The sequence below is a fragment of the Aedes albopictus genome, chromosome 3 (genome assembly GCF_035046485.1).
Source record: "Aedes albopictus strain Foshan chromosome 3, AalbF5, whole genome shotgun sequence".
Taxonomy (NCBI): domain Eukaryota; kingdom Metazoa; phylum Arthropoda; class Insecta; order Diptera; family Culicidae; genus Aedes; species Aedes albopictus.
In genome coordinates this window covers 74,696,701-74,710,617 of record NC_085138.1, presented here as the reverse complement: position 1 = coordinate 74,710,617, position 13,917 = coordinate 74,696,701, and the positions used below count along the sequence as shown (strand labels likewise).

Genomic DNA, 13,917 nt, shown 5'->3' with positions numbered 1-13,917 from the left:
CTAGCAACCCTGTCGGCGACCAAAAAACACACGGCTGGCAGCCTTATTAGAAGTTTTGTTTTGATTCTGGGTTCCGTTTCACGAACGATGAACGATGTCAAAATTAAAAATGTTCAGATTAGATGAGGTAAAACCAACGGGGGTAGACGGTAGATCTTATCAACAGCTGCCAAGCAACACATACCAGACAGACATCAGAGTGTTTGACTCTTATCATAAAAAATGTGATATAATTCTGGCGGCCGTTAGTGCTCGTAAATGCTGGATATAAATGTTAGCGGGAAATATAAATTCTATGGATTTTCAAAAGCGAAAACTGCTTACAAATATGTATTGTTTTTCGCGAAAAAGTGTATGAAAATTTTCTCAAAATTTTATAGTTAAGATACATAACGACCACCATTTTTTATTGAATTCTTTGAATATCGGTAGTTGAATTCTTGTTGAATGTTGAATTGAATTCTTGATAATCGGTAGTCGAGCCCGGTAGTAAAGTTTAAGTTATAACTCGGCAAAAAAAATCCGAGCTCAAGATCGAGATCTTAGTGTGTAGATTAAAAGCGGGATCAAACTCGTAGACTCTTTTTCATTCCTGGAAATATTATCGACCTTTGAAAATAAGGTAATTTTTATTTTTTTCATTTTGTCATTTGTCCCGTCGACATTGTCTTGTTCGACCTGTCGCTGTAAGTGCTTTTAAAATCATGTTTTCTACTGGTCACCGAAGAAACGTACAAGTCATCACCCGGTGCATTAGATTTATTAGAATTGAAAAACCTGACAGTTTTCACAGAAACAAGACCAATAAGAAAGAGCTCGTTACAAAACTAGAATCTCAAGCTAGCCTCAGTTTGTTACATAAATAATTTACAAAAGGGATAAATTACACTGATTGGGTGACCTGTTTAATTATGTTTTACTTTTGTCATTTTCACCGCTTAATAAAAAAACTGTATTCGTCAGAAATCTGTTGATAAATTCAAGAGATTTTTTTTGTTTAAATTTTGTCTCATGAGTGTTCAATATCGGATTAGCCAGACTTCACAGTTTTATACCAGCTGCAAATAATTGAGAGCTGTCATGCCAGTTTTTGTTTACGAATATCGATGACAGAACGGTGTGCTGTATACCAGTTATACCTATTCTTTTCGAAGCAAAAAGAACCAACTTTTCGTCGTCGTTCTCCTTAGTAGTTCCACTTATGTTATGTGCTATATGTTCACTCCAAAAATGACTTTTTGATAGAAGGCCCGGAGTGTCGACTCACATATACCAATCAACTCAGCTCGACGAATTGAGGTGATGTCTGTGTGTATGTATGTGTGTGTGTATGTGTGTGTGTATGTGTGTGTATGTGTACAAAAAAACTCACATCACTTTTTGGCAGTAAACCTCAACCGATTTTAATGACCGACGGGTCATTCGACGCGGAATCTGGTCCCATTGTTTCCTATTGAAAATGGTTCGGATCGGTCCAGCCGTTCCGGAGTTATGGCCATTTAGGTGTTCCGGACCAGTACCCTTGGAAGGGGCCATACATAAAAATGTAACAAACACATACATGCGACACATCAAACTGTGGCATTTTGGATAACCTGATGAACGTTTAGCAGGAAAACAGTCTCAGACCATATCTGAACCGGCAGTGTTCCGGAACCGGTTCCGGATGACCCGCCGGAAGTGGCCAAATATAAAAGTGAACTAAAGCCATGCATGCGACACATCAAATAGCGGCAATTTCGATAACCTGATGAACAGTTAGCAAGAAAACAGTCCCAGACCATATCTGAACCGGTTGTGTTCCGGAACCGGTTCCGGATGTCCGGCTGTAAGTGGCCAAATATAAAAGTGAACCAAATCCATGCATGCGACATATCAAAGCGCGACTTTTTTATAAACCAATGACAGGTTGGCATTAAAAAAAGACTCAGGCCATATCTGAACCGGTAGAGTTTCGGAACTGGTTCCGGATGACCCGCTGGGAGTGGTCAAATAAAAAAGTGATCCAAACCCATGCATGCGACACATCAAACTGCGGCAATTTCGATAACCTGATGAACAGTTAGCAAGAAAACAGTCCCAGACCATATCTGAACCGGTTGTGTTACGGAACCGGCTCCGGGTGTCATGCCGGAAGTGGCCAAATATTAAAGTGAACCAAATCCACGCATGTGACATATCAAAGCGCGGCTTTTGTGATAATGAAAGGTTGGCATAAAATAGACTCAGACCATATCTGAGCCAGTAGTGTTGCGGAACCGGTTTTGGGAGTTCCGCCGGAAGTGGCCGTATATAAAATTTGACATAGTTTTTACATGCGGCACATCAAATCACGGATTTTCCGACAACCTGATGACCTTTTATGCTAAGACCACATTATGGACTGTCAGTAGTTCCGAAACTAGTTCCGGGTTTCCCTCCGAAAGCGGCTGAATGTAAAATTGTACCAAACCCATGCATGCGACATAGCAAAGCGCAGCTTTTTTGATAACCTAACAAACGTTTGCAAGCAAATAGGCTTAGATAATTTAAGAGACTATCAGTAGTGTTCCGCAACCGGTTGCGAGCCGAAAGTGAAAGCAAACTCATGCATGCGATTGAGGTATCACGGCTATTTAGGTAATATGATGAACAGTTGCAAAAAAAATAGACGCAAGCCATATCAGTGTGTTACGGAACCGATTCCGGTTGTCCCGCCAGAAATGGTCAAATGTAACATATCAATAACATCAGTAACATAATAAACGATAGCCAACAAATAATCTCAAACCATATTTGGGAGAACCGGTAGTGTTTCAGAACTAGAGACGAGACGAGTAGTCCACCGGAAGTGGTAAAATATAGAAGGGAACTGAACCATAGCAGCGTTTTTTATAATCTGATGTAAGGCCAACAAGAAAATAGTCTCAGGCCACATCTAGAACTTGTAATAATATTTCGGAATCGGTTGTGGGTGTTCCTTCGGAAGTGATTTAATAGAAGTCTCCAGTTAGCCTAGTGGTTAAGGCTTTGACTCCCTGAGCATAGTGTATCATTGTACTTGCCGCACAATATACAAGTTCATGCAATGGCAGGCAAAGAAAGCCCTACAATTAATAACTGTGGAAAAGTGCTCAAAGAACACTAAGTTGAAGCGAGGCAGGCCAAGTCCCAGTGGGGACGTCGAGTCATAAAGAAGAAGAAGAAACCAAAATCATGCATGCGATACATAAAATCGTGGTTTTTCAAAAAATTGTTAAACTCTTAGCAAGAAAATAGCCTCAGATCACATTAATTTTCAGCTTTTTAGGTAACTCGATAAACAGTTAACAAGAACATAATCTCAGACCACATTTGAGACAACCAGAATTGGTTCCAGGTGTCCCACCGGAAGTGGACAATCGTAAAATTTAACAAAACCCATGCAAGCTGCACATCAAATAGCGGAATTATAAATGTGAACAAAATAAATGTCAAAGCGATAAATCAAATCGTGGCTTTTTTGATAGCCTGTAAACACTGGGTAAGATTATAAGTGAAGAAATGGTCAAAGTCTTCATATATGCAAGAGAACAAAATCGTGACCAGTGATATCTTCAAATCACACCATTTCAGATTCCAGCGGTGTAAATGCATAGTAGGATGGATCAACGTTTTATGGAAAAATTAAAATCTAATCGCATCAACACCTTATCAATTTTCAATCTTCAATCTACTTTTGCTTCTAAAATTACTGCTCACAATTTGGGTGCGGCTGGTTGAGTCCTCGCTCTTATCATTGCGATTGAAATTTGAATGGAAATTTTTACATTTTCTGCATTTTACATGAATTGTGTTACATTTGGTAATAAAATATAGCCTAAAGTGTACTGAAATAAACAATGACGAAGATCACAAAGTGATCTACGATTGTGAATAGAGTTGACCTTCTTCATGCATTAGCTGACACTCACCCCGCTGCCGTAGTGCATGTAATGGAGTCATAATGACCCCAATCTGAGATGCCAGATTATTTTCATCAAAAATCTGTATCATTACATATTTTTCTGTATCGCCGTATTTTAGGGTATAGCAGACACCGAGAGTCCTAGATTTCAATAGGAACTAACAAAAATGTACTACTTTCTGACAGTTTAAAACTTTTGCAGGTATTTATTTTTCTAAAACATGTGTAAAAACGTAAATTTTCATAAATTCTTTAAAGTTTAAGCAACAATTTATAAAGTTTTCAATAAATTTATTGCAAAAAGCTTCACATTTCATGCTTTCTGGAGAAATCTGTATAACATTTCAAAATTCTGTATTTTTCTGTACTCTATATCTTGTCTGTATAGAAGGTCAAAAATCTGTATAAGGCAGAAAAATCTGTATATCTGGCATCTCTGACCCCAATATACGATCAGGGTTAAGGTGGTCAAGCAGTCAACTGAGAGGTCTGATATTTTTCAGCTCTGCTTTGCTCTTGAGCATTACATTGGAATATGTACCATGAATAAGTTTCCAAAATCGATCATGGATTTGTTTAAATTGTTGTTTTTCTATATAAAGTATTATCAGGATTCAGGAACATTTTGGCTAACGTCGACAGAAAGTTCATGAGTACATATTCGACGAGAAAGGCACTATCACCACTAGGTGGATAAATCTGGGTTTTTAGATCTGTGTTGAAGTCGCCAGTAAGAAATGTAACATCATATTTCATTTTAAACTCCTCAAGATGATCAAATATTAGATTGCTGCAATCGTTATTCGGTGGGTTGTAATAAACACCAAGAAAAAATCTCTCACTGCCAGATGCAACCTCAAGAAGCAAATATTCAGTGTTGTTGAGTATATCAGACTGCTCAGGAGTGGACTTTTTTAACAGCTTCAATTGCATATTTTTCCTATAATAGACACAAATTCCACCACCGTGACGGTTTCGATCGTTACGGATTAGGTTATAGCCTTCAATGTGAATCATTGAATCATTGATAGATTCATTATGCCAAGTTTCAGACATACAGATAATATCAGCCTTACTATTGAAAAATATTGATTTCAATTCCTCGAATTTGGAAAACTCACGAGCACAGAGACTTTGAACATTAATATGGCATATGTTTAATTTATCTGTCCTAAAAACTGAGTTCATCACAGCTTTGGTTATGATGCTGTTTGAAGAGGTACAATCAATTGAAGTACTACCCATTTTTGTGGACTGCCAACTTGGACTTTGAGTCACGATCTTGAATTATGGGCCGACAACGGGGGTTTTATTATCTGGTTGATAATTTTCGCACAAAAATCGTCAACTATGTTGAAGGTTACAACAATCGGAGCAATTTGATGTCTCACATGATACTACTTCAAAATTGGGATATTTATCATCGTGTGAGAATTTGGGTTTGGATTTGATTTGGTGATATTGATGCTGGATGTTTGGGAGACACCGATGGGAGACAACAACCTCGTATCGAAAGTACTGGAATTCGTATGGTCGCCTAAACATTGACCAAACGTATCCTTTGGACTTAACCCTTCCACTAGTGTAAGTGTTACTAGGTCAGAGAGAAGGTAGAGGTAAAGGGCTACATTCCTTTCTTATGTTTTCAACTAATATTCCTTTCCCATCCCTCAGCTGTCGCAACGACGTGGCTAGGCCGTTGGAGGATTGCGTCAATCTTGTTTTAGAGCCAGTGATTAGTCCCAAATCTCTGTGCTTTGGTAACGGACGGCAGGAGGCAATTCACATAATAGTGGTCTGGGACCGTACTACCAACGAGTTTATCCGATTTGCTTAAGGCTAATGTGAATGCTAATGCTAATATATGACCAGTACACTAATGCTGGTCCGAATCATTAAAATGGTCATAACTTCTGAACGCCCTGATCGATCTGTATCTGTAATCGATCGTTGAATCTGTAATCGAAAGTTGGACATTATTCGCACTCGCATCGTATACAGTGCGAATAATGTTCAATTTTCGTTTTATGTGCTGCCTTGTGGAGTAGTTATTGCAAAGAAATGAATCTTAATTGGACTTGGTCAACGATTAACGTGACTACGTAGACTCATGCAATTTTGGAAATCTCAGAAACCCCCTACCTTCTCGTAAACTTCCATCCATACAAAATTTATGAAATTTTTATGAAGATCGTGAACAGGTTTCAGTGGATCTGGATTAGGATCGCCTAATCAAGAATTATTCCAGGAAAAACCATCCATGCATTAATTTTTCGCGTTTTTTTTTCTGTAATTATAGAGGAAGGGACATTCTTGCTGCTTTTTTTATGAGTTTAGCTAGATTTTTTTTATTTCAGAGATTTTTTCAGAGAAACCGCCAGAAATTTCTTTTGGGATTCTTTCAGGATTTATCAAACCATTACTGTAATGTTCATAGAAAGAAGATTCTCGCAATATTCCTTAGAATTATTTTGGCAATAATTTTGAAAGAATCCTCGTAGTACCACTTACTGTTCATGCATTTATTTGAACATTGTTCCAGATTTTTTCAGTAATTCCCTCAGAAATTTTTCATGGCACTTCTTCAGTAATTTCTCAAGAAATTTCACTCAAGATTTATCTTGAAATCGATAAACGAGCACCCTCGAAAATTCCTTCCGAAATTCCTCCTAGGATTCTTTAAGGGATTCTAATCGAAATTCCCCCAAAGATTGATATATTAAGCTCGCTCTTGTACTCTTCCATGTATTTCTTCAAACTTTTTAGAAGGAATCCTTCCAGAAATATTAGCAGATTTTTTTTTTGATTTTTTGGGAAATAATCTTCTAGAAATTTCACAAAAAAAAATCCCTAGGAACTTTAGGAGTTTCTCCACCAAACATTGCTTCTAAAGATGCGATCCCAGGTGATTTTTTTATTAACAAAAATTCGGAAATTGTTTCAGAAATTCTCAAGGGGTTTCCTTTAGTAATTCAGATAATTTTCTTCTAACTTTTTCAGTTCCCGCTTGATCTTCAGGGATTCTTTTTTTTCCAAAGATTATCATTTTTCAAGACTTTTTCTTTAGATACATGCAGAGTGTTCTCCAGTTCTTTCAGATATTATTTCAGAGGATATTTCTTCAGTGATTCTGAGAAGAATTCCTACATGTTTTTTTTTTGTATTTGCAGGATTTTCTTCAGAGATTTTTGCAGTAGTTCAGGGTTTTTTTTTGTGTATAAATTTCTTCAGAAATTGTACAAGAAAATATCTGGGAATTTCCACCCAAAGGTGCGAATACATGCAAACCATTTCCAAAGAGATTTCTTAAGAAAACCCGCCACGGACTTTTCCAGAAATTTGTCTAACATTTTCTCCTTGAAAAAACTTGCATTGTTGCTCCAGATCCTTCTGAGAATGAAGAGGGTATCTAAAGGCATTGTTTCGGAGATAACTTTAGAAATTGTTTCAGGATTTTTTACCCAGGAGTTCCTCCAGAAAACTTTTAAGAATTTCTTCTAGGAGTTTCCAAAGGTATATCAAGCGATTTCTCGAGACAGTTCTTCAGGAATTTCTTCAATATTCTGTAAGGTTTTTTTTATAATAATTCTACCGTGCGATTTCTGAAAGAACTTCTGAATATCGATTAACCTGGGCATGTTAGGGGAATATCTGGAAGTAAAAAGAAAATCGCGTTAAGTACCGTTCCTTTGAATTCCGCTAAGAATTTGCATCCGTTGACAGATTCGTATTTCGACCTCAACCGTAAGGTCGTCTTCAGTGTCTTGTACTTGAGTCGAGCCAAGTACAAGACTTACTTTCTGAATATCCCTGGAAGAATATCCGAAAAGTTCTGCAGAGATTTATGAAGACAGCCCAGGAAATAATCCTGATGAAACCACTAGAACAATTTCAGAAAAAATCTAAAAAAAAAATCCCTAATCGAAATCCTGCAGAAAAAAAAAATTACAAAAGTTTTACTAAATGTAATAATACAAGATTTTTTTAAAGAATTTCTGCACAATTTTCTGGATTTATTCCTGAAGAAATTCCTGAGAACATTCTTTTGAGAATTTTTAATGGAATGTAATTTCTGAACAAATCTCTGGTGGACTTTCCATATGAAATATCTAAACGAATTTCTGAAGGAATCTTCGGAAAACTTTTAGAAAAAGCAGATGAACTTATGAAAGATTCTTTGAACGATATTGTAGAATCCCTGGGGAAATTACCGATGAATGTTTTTGAACGAATCCCTAGAAGAATTTCAAGAGTAATTACTGGTGATGTTTCAGGAAAAAAAAACATAGAACTCTACACAAAAGAATTCTTGTAGAAGTTCTAGAAAAAATATCAGGAGTTAGTTCTGGAAAAGTTTTTTTTAATAGTTCCTGGAAGAATTTCTGAAAACAAATCACTGGAAAAGTTTCTAAAAGAAATCTTGGTAGGTTTTAAGACCAAATTCCTGAAGTAATTTTTGCAGGAATTCATGGTCGAATTTTGGAATAATTTCATAAAAAATTTCTTTGTACTTGGTACTTGGACAAATTTGTGGGCGAATCTCATGAGGAATTTTAAAAAATAATCCATGGAAGGATTTCTGAAGGATTCTTTGTAATAATTTGATGGAGTCTGTGGAATATTTTCTAAAGAAATCTTTGGAAAATAATTCCAGTGGAATCTTCCATATCCTTGAACAATTTGTAGGAATCCGTGGGTGATTTCCTGAAAGAATTCTCGTACGGGTTTCTAAAAAACCTTTGGTGGAGTTTTTAAGAAAACCCATAGGAATTTTCGGAGAAACGAAAATTGCGAAGGAAATTCTAGAGGAAATTCTGAAGCAATCCATGTTCTAAAGAACTTAAAAAACCAAAATAAACCATTAAAAGCATTCCTGGAAGATTTTCTCAAGGAATCCATGGAGCAATATCAGAAGGAATCTAGAGATTTTGAAAAAAAAGTTTCCAAAATAATTTCTGGGGTTATCTCTAGAAAACTTTCAAGAAAATTCTAAAGAAAACTGAAAATAGTCTAAAGGAATCAATGGAAGTTTTCCTTTTGTGGGCACAACAATATCTAAAAAGTCAAATAGGTGATATTTTTACACCTAGAAAGTGGAAGTCGAATTCCGAAATTCCTATTCCGTAAAAGAGCTTCAGCTTGGGATACTCTCATTTTTTCTCAAATTAACACATGAAAAATCACATAGGAGATTTCCATTTTGGTCATCCCCTGTATACTGTGGTGCATAATTGATCGGACAAACGTCGATTTTCATACAAAATGGCCAAGTTTGAGATTCTGTAACTTCGATTTGCGTTGATGAATTGAGCTCATTTTTTGACACGGAACTACTAATATGCTGAATTTTATGTATACGAAGTACCAAATGATTTCGTTCACAGGTTTGGGCGTTCAAAATGTGCAAAAGTGGTCGGATAGCGACACGCGTCGAAGGGGTACCATGCCATCACCTCTTCAAAAAAAAAAAAATGACATATTTTTAGGCTAATTTGCGTCCGATTTCAAAACCCTAGGTCTTATTCGAAAGATAATAAGCCAAAGAAACTTGGAACATGATTTAGGTTTTATTTTTAGCTTTAACGTATTTTAACTTAGGCTAATTCTACACTTTTGATTTACGTTAAATTATTACGACAATATTTATATGCCGTAATTTTCAATTACACAAAAGACATTCTTCATACAAGTATGTGAGAGAAAAATAGCAGTAAATTTCCTCTACCATATTTAAGGCCGCAAATGGCGTACCCAAGGGAAGGGTTTTGGAGGATTGACCCTCTCCCAAGTTCCATATAGTTGGAGCTCTCCGTATTTTTTCACAAAGAAGCTATTGTCCTATAAAATAGGATGTTTTTCTTATATTTGCGAGAGTGATCATACTTAGAGCTAAAAAATATGTTCTCCTTTTCGAGACAACTGTGGGTCTACCGTTTCTAGTAGCACCGGTTGTCGAAGTAACATTCCATGACCGTAAACGCGTGGGCGGCGCCGTTTTGGTCATTTCTTATGTTGAACTCTGGAAATGTGCACATAGAGAATGATTAGCAACTTCTATTGTTTTGGTAAATCACGGATTAGCAACTACGATGTGTACAGTTATCATCGCTTTACTTTGGATTGTTGAATGTCAAAAAATCTATCTAACCTAATGGGGACGCATGGTCGTTTTTACACGATGCTGCCTGCAAAAGCCCTCCCACAGCTCCCACACAGTTGAAAGTGGGTGGCTATACAACCCACGCCACGGTCCACCCTTCCTATCCCCTTCATTCCCCAACAAGCAGTCGTGGCCGAGCGGTTAAGGCGTCTGACTAGAAATCAGATTCCCTCTGGGAGCGTAGGTTCGAATCCTACCGACTGCGATGCAGCTCAACAGCTTTTTTACCCGTCCGAACAATTAACCACAAGAGCATTCCAACACAAATTTTCCCCTTACCCTCCGCTCCGCACATCTTCGTTCAGTGTAGGCACAAAAATTCCAAGAACAAAGCAGATCGGCTTATTCTTCGCTTCAAGCATCACACGATGCCCCACCATGCCCACCGCTAAACGAAACCAACGAAGTGTGTTTGCGCTCACTCACCAAACGTCAACCATAAAATGTATATTAAACAATGTTCAACGCGCCTAAACCGTTGTCGTCGTCGTAGCTGGAAGCGTTTTCATGAGCAGCGCTTCGTCGTACTCGTCGCTCTCTTCGGCACGGCGATGGTGCACGTCTGCTTTTTATTATTCTATTAGCTTATTCCCATATATTGAGCGCGATCCGTGGCATCGTATATCTCCTCCCTGAATTGGTCGGTGCGTGGAAGCTGGTTGGCCATACCACCATCCCCCGCCCCACACTTCAACTCGCTTTATCGCTGCTGGCTGCCCAGAGCAACGAAATCAAGAGCATCAACCGGGCCGGGCCACCTTTCATCGCGCACTATACGTTGAGAATTGCTGTTTTCACTGTCGTCTCATCGTTGAATCCCCTCGGCACAGTTTGACGACGCGACCTGATGTCGATCAGCAAAATTCATATTCACAAATCTTGAAACGCAAATTGCTGGCAGCAGTGCCACCAATTAGAACATAATCCACCGGATCGTAGAATCGAAATTTTTGCGAAGCTATAGCCTTTTACGTCTCGGCATCAGTATTATATACCGTAATTTTCGTAGTCATGTTTCTTCGCACACTGGGGTCTCATGCGATTTGCTTGACGGTACTCTGTGTTATGCTATAGTGGTGTAAATGTTTCTTTTCCGAGAAGTTTCAAGGTGAATCAAGGCTTTTTTAGGAGTTTCGAAAGAGTTGCCAAGAAGATCTCGTGGGGTTCAATGGGATTTAGGGAGCTTCCAAAGAAGTTTTAGGAGGTTTCAGAGAAGGAGATTTTAAGATATGGCTTCCGGAAGTTTCGAGCAGCTTTCAAGGAGGGATTTCAAGGAAGTTTCAGACCCAAGTAACATTTTATAGTCAAATAGACTAGAGGAGGTTCTGACAACCATCATAAAACCAAAATAAAAGCTATTAGGTTTTGTGATGGTTCTGAAAACCACTACAAGACTAATTGGCCATCAAAATGGTACTTGGGAGATTCATCAGGGCGTTTTAGGGGCTATTAAAGGACTTGCAGAGGAAGATCTAAACTAGGTTCTAGTAAGTTTCAATGCGTTTAGGTACTTCGGAACGTGCCTGCAACCTCCTGTAAACCTCTGCAACTCAAAATACTCCCCTTAAAACCCTATGGAATATCCAGAATCGTCTTGAAAACTCTCTGAAACCAACTGGAACCCCCTAAAACGCATCGAACACCCCCAATAACGCTCCTGAAACCCCATCAAACTCCCTGTAACGCTCTTGAAACTCTCTGGAACGCCCCTTAAACGTTCTAAAATAAATGTTTAACTATATCCGCCCCAGAAACCCCTTAAAACTCCCAGGAAAATCCCAGCAACCCCCTGAAAGTTCCTAGAATCCCTCGGGATCACTTCTGAAACGCCTCTTGAACCAGCTTGAGCGTTTTTGAAAAACTCTGGAACGCCCCTGAAACTCATAAACCTTATTAACCTTAAAAATGGATAATAATAATCCCCTATTTTTCAAACATTGTCAACATAAGATTGGAATTACCTGGGCGTTTCACAATTTAAAAAAATCAAGTCAAATTTGTAGCAGTTCACAGCTATGCTTTTGATACATTTATTGGATACTCTAGGCTATCCTAACTATTCTGGAATTGGGACCTTCACCTTTTATCCCATTCCTCAGCGGCAAGATCAGCAATCATCTAGCCATAGACTACCCAAATATCGTCAAAGCAGCGAAATACATCAAAACCATCAGACTAAAAGAAAAAGTACCTACCGAACTGAGAAGCAACATCATCCACCAAATATCTTGCACCAACTGCCATCATCGTACATAGGAATGACATAAAACTTCCTCAAAACAGGAGTCTCTAGCCAAAAATCCAGCAGAAACTCCCTCAATCGCCTAACCAACCGGCAAGTACCACCTGACGTCCCAACACTAGAAAATCTCAAAGAAATAACAGCATTAATTAATATTCAGCAGAAACAATACACAAATGTTGATAAGACTAACAAAACAAACATTCTCAACCATCATGTAAATACAAAAGCTCTAGCAATTCTAGAATCATGCCACATACTTAACAACCAAACCACAAACAAACGAAGTGACGCAGACAACCTGCTGGTCTTTCGACTGCAAAGCCGAAAACCATACCATATAAATGTCCACTGCACTAAGGGCCAGAATCGCAATCTAGCGGAACAAAATTAATTACTCCAAAACGAAGCATTTTCGGCACATGATTTCTTCGACAAAGTTGCTTGACATCAGCTGGGGCATTTATTGCTAAGAACGTAGTAGTTCGCAACTCGTCCGCATAGGTGGCGCCACTATCTAACTTCTTTTTTTTACGTTCTAGAGTCTTGGCGTCTTCGGCAAAGTTGTTCATTTTGGCAAAATAAACAACTCTTTCTCAGACGTCAAAATTCCACAGCCTACTGTTTTCGAGTTATTTTAAAAATAAAATACATTCAATGAAAAAACAGTTTTTTAAGCTTATTTTGACATTTTTACTAGAAACCATGTGAGTTTAAATTTTTTCCTAATGTAAATATGTCAAACCAAACACATTCTATGGAAATATATTCAATATTATCATCAAAAATTTAAAATAAAAATAAAAATTCGAAAAAATAGTGTGAATTTCAAGCCATAATATCTCACAAAGCGCAAAAAATCGCAACTTCAAATTTTCAGCAAATACGAAGCTAGGTGAACATACTGTCAAAAATTAGGAGAGGTATTTTTTGGTGTTTTTGAGATAATAGCTTTTTAGTAACACCATAAATATAAGTAGTGCCAGCGTGTAACTTTTTACTGTTACACATTAGAGAGTTTATGTCTTCGAGAAAGTTGTTCATTTTGACTGAATAAACAATTGTTTCTTAGGCGTCAAAATTCCACGGCCTACTGTTTTCGAATTATTGTATATAAACTAGATTTTATTGATAAAAATTGTCAATAAAACACATTTTGATGCAATAGTATGAACTATTTTTTATTGTTTCAATTTTTACGATACATAGTATGTCATGAAAATGTCAGTATACTATTGTCAGCATGGCTCAAGGTAACTTTTAATTTTTTGCATGTTATTTTCAGCTCAACCTTTTTTGTCAATCATTTTAAATTTTAGAGCGCAAAATCTCTTGCCAAGAGCTCGTGGATTTGTTCCTGAATGGAAAGGACGTTGATCAACCTCTAGAGATTGTGAAACTGGAGCTCCACGAAACTGATATTTTCATGACCTACTATGTATCGTAAAAGCATAAACAATACAAAATAGTTCATACTATTGCATCAAAATGTGTTTTATTGACAAATTTTATCAATAAAATCTAGTTAATATACAATAACTCAAAAACAGTAGGCCGTGGAATTTTGACGTCTAAGAAACAGTTGTTTAT

General features: G+C 37.5%; 1 non-coding gene across 1 annotated transcript; it reads left to right on the top strand.

The window, feature by feature from the left end:
• Positions 1-10,208: 10,208 nt before the first annotated feature.
• Trnas-aga (transfer RNA serine (anticodon AGA)) lies at positions 10,209-10,290 on the top strand. The gene has a single exon. It is a non-coding gene; the product is annotated as a tRNA-Ser (tRNA).
• The last annotated feature ends 3,627 nt before the right edge of the window (positions 10,291-13,917 follow it).